At 39.3% G+C, this 3,057-nt stretch overlaps 1 pseudogene; it reads left to right on the plus strand.

Annotated features, from left to right (window-relative positions):
• The first annotated feature begins 2,423 nt into the window (after positions 1 to 2,423).
• LOC129402320 (40S ribosomal protein S24-like) lies at positions 2,424 to 2,821 on the plus strand (annotated as a pseudogene).
• The last annotated feature ends 236 nt before the right edge of the window (positions 2,822 to 3,057 follow it).

Below are 3,057 nucleotides of genomic sequence, written 5' to 3' on the forward strand. Positions count from 1 at the left end.
GATGAATGGATTAAAAATAGTGTGGAATAAATACATCATAGAATATGACACATCTGTCAAAAATAATGAAGTCTTGGTTGATGAAATTCAGATGGATTTGAAAAGCATCATGTTAAGTGAAGAGAAGACAAATGTCAGATTATCTCAAATTACTGGAATCTGAGAAACAAAACAAAGGAATAGACAATTTCAAATGATGATGGACCCTTGACCTTTGATTATGAAACTGAGATTACCAAGGAGGGGAGGAGATTGGGTGAAGATGAAGAAGAGGTAGACTGGCAGTGACATCAGCACAGTAGTGGAGGGTCTGGGAAACTTTGGTGATGTTCAAAGTCCAATAACTTAATATTTTAATGATTTGTTTTTAATTTAATTTTATTTTTATAAAGTAGTTCAGAATACTTGATGACATTTAATATTTGAGCACCTATCCAACCACCATTACACCTTCCCATCACCATATTTTGGATGTTTGCATCCCAAACCCCAACTCCTGCCCCAAAGCAGAACTGAAATAACTTATTTTGTATTGTTTAAGAATAAATGGCTGAAAATGCTCCAAAACCTTTCCTTAGAGGAAGAGTGTGTGAAAATTGTTGTATTTCATGTAGGGGCTCTTAAGTCCTTCTATAAGAGATTACTAATATGTTGTTAAAGGTCGAGCCTTGTGTGCAGATGATAAATGGATAGATAGATGATAGATAGATAGATAGATAGATAGATAGATAGATAGATAGATAGATAGATAGATAGATAGACAGATAGATCTGTAAAAATATATTTCCCCTAAGATTGGTTGCCTTCTACTTTAAACCCCATCAAACTGGTGCACTACTCTTGGAGTATGAGTGGTGTGAGGTATGAGATATCCAGGATCAGGTTCACTTGTGGGTGAGGCTTGGCCGAGTGTGTGGAGAATGGCAATGAGAATGGTGGCGGTTAAATTCTGGAAGTTTTCAGGTCCGGGGGCTGGGTCTTTTGGGGTAGGAAGGGACCTTACCAGCCCCCTTCCAGGGTGTCCTGAATGAAACAGCCTTGCGTGGGGTCTGGCGCCATGGCTATGGCAAGTCATTTTATGCTCTCTTCTGAGAGAAAAGGACAATGAGTCTCCGGATTGTGGCTGTTGATAAGATTATCTGACTCCAGCCAGAGGTGGCTTCTGGGAGTGACTGCTAAGTTGCCAGAAGCATGGAGGGACATGGGGGGGACGTCACCTATTCCTCATTCTGTTGAACCTGGAGTTTTCAGTCATAAGTCCTGTGTATGTGGGTTTTCTGCAGATTCACTCAATAACTTGGTATTTTAAGACCATAAATATTAACAGTATTGTAAACATGTTACCAGACTACAATAAAAATCAAAAAATTCTTAAAATAGTGGTCACTTTTTCCTTGCATAAAATATAAAATGCTTCTACTTTAAGTGTAGGATCCCAAATTTTCCTTTTCTGTAGCATCATTAAATGAAGGAGTATTTCCTCATCCTCAACTTATTCACTTGCCTATATAAGAAATCAAATACTACATTCCTATCATAAGGTTAAGCTATTTGAAAATATAACAAATGTTTCATGTGAATTTTACCAATAATTTTATTCTGCAATTTTTCTGCAATTCTCTCATTTCCATATCCCATATAGGATTTCCTTAAATTTCTTTCTGTCTTAAATCAGAGAACTTTTGTAACTAGATTTAAAAGATGCCTGTTCTCTTTATGCTCTTTCAACCTTTCTTTATCATTGTTTTATTATCCTTACTATGTAAAGATGGGCTCCAGCTTTTCTCCCCACCCCAAGCAGAGCTCCCGGCTGCCGAAGACCACCAGAACCTAGCTGCAGCCATGCTGGAGGCTCCTCTCTACACGTTCGGACAGGCCACATGCATGAAGGTACGGGCAGAGGAACCCAGGTGTGTGTAATCCCATCAAAGGTCAACATCCAGAGGCTTAAAAGCAAGATCTCAGAAGCCTGTGGCCTCAAGCGGCCATGTGATATCTTTAGCCTACTTCTCCCTCTAGGAGAAACTGGCAATCTTCTGAGAGTTTTCTGCCCCCATGGGACAGCCTTGCAAGCTCCCCATGGTGTATTCATATGCAAAATCCAGTAACAAGCTGGATCTCATTCCCCTGACCCTGAAGAGCCCCCAGTGCAACATCATTTGGAGGGCCAAGTCGAAGTAGACCTCTAAGATCTCAGGGAAAGGACGAAATGAGATGTTACTGAGCCTGCCCCAGAAATCGGTGATTAACGGGATATTGTGATTTGATTGTGATTGATTGACTATGTAAAGAAGGGAAAATGTCTATTTTTCTCTCATTTAAATGTTTAATGCATTCTCAGTTTCTACATTTGTTTAGCAAGTGTGAACAATTTATCTTGAATCTCTGGTGTAAAACGTTATTTTATCCTAGCCTCTCGCATCATGAACGACACTGTCACCATCCGGACCAGGAAGTTCATGACCAACCGACTGCTCCAGCGGAAGCAGGTGGTCATCGATGTCCTTCACCCTGGGAAGGTCATGGTACCCAAGATGGAAATTCGAGAGAAACTTGCCAAAATGTACAAGACCACACCAGATGTCATTTTCGTGTTTGGATTCAGAACCCATTTTGGCGCGGCAAGACAACCAGCTTTGGCATGATTTATGATTCTTTGGATAGTGCAAAGAAAAACGAGCCCAAACACAGACTGGCAAGACACGGCCTGTGTGAGAAGAAAAAGACCTCACGCAAACAGACAAAGGAAGACAAGAATAAAAGGAGGAAAATCAGGGAGACCACCAAGGCCAACGTTGGCACTGGAAAAAAGAAGGAGTAAAGATTCTACAGGGACTGTCTGGTGATTGTGCAGATTTTTTTTACGAGGATTAATAAATTTTAATTAAAACTTTTTTTAAAAGTTATTTTACCTATTTTATAGCAGTTTTATAGCATCAGTGACTACTAATATCAATATAAAATGTGATCCCCAATTACATATTCACACTATATTATTCTTATGTATCTATAGTAAGAAGCATTTAAAAATATGTGAATTATACCCCACAAAATTTT

The sequence above is a fragment of the Sorex araneus genome, chromosome 2, assembly GCF_027595985.1.
Source record: "Sorex araneus isolate mSorAra2 chromosome 2, mSorAra2.pri, whole genome shotgun sequence".
Lineage (NCBI taxonomy): Eukaryota > Metazoa > Chordata > Mammalia > Eulipotyphla > Soricidae > Sorex > Sorex araneus.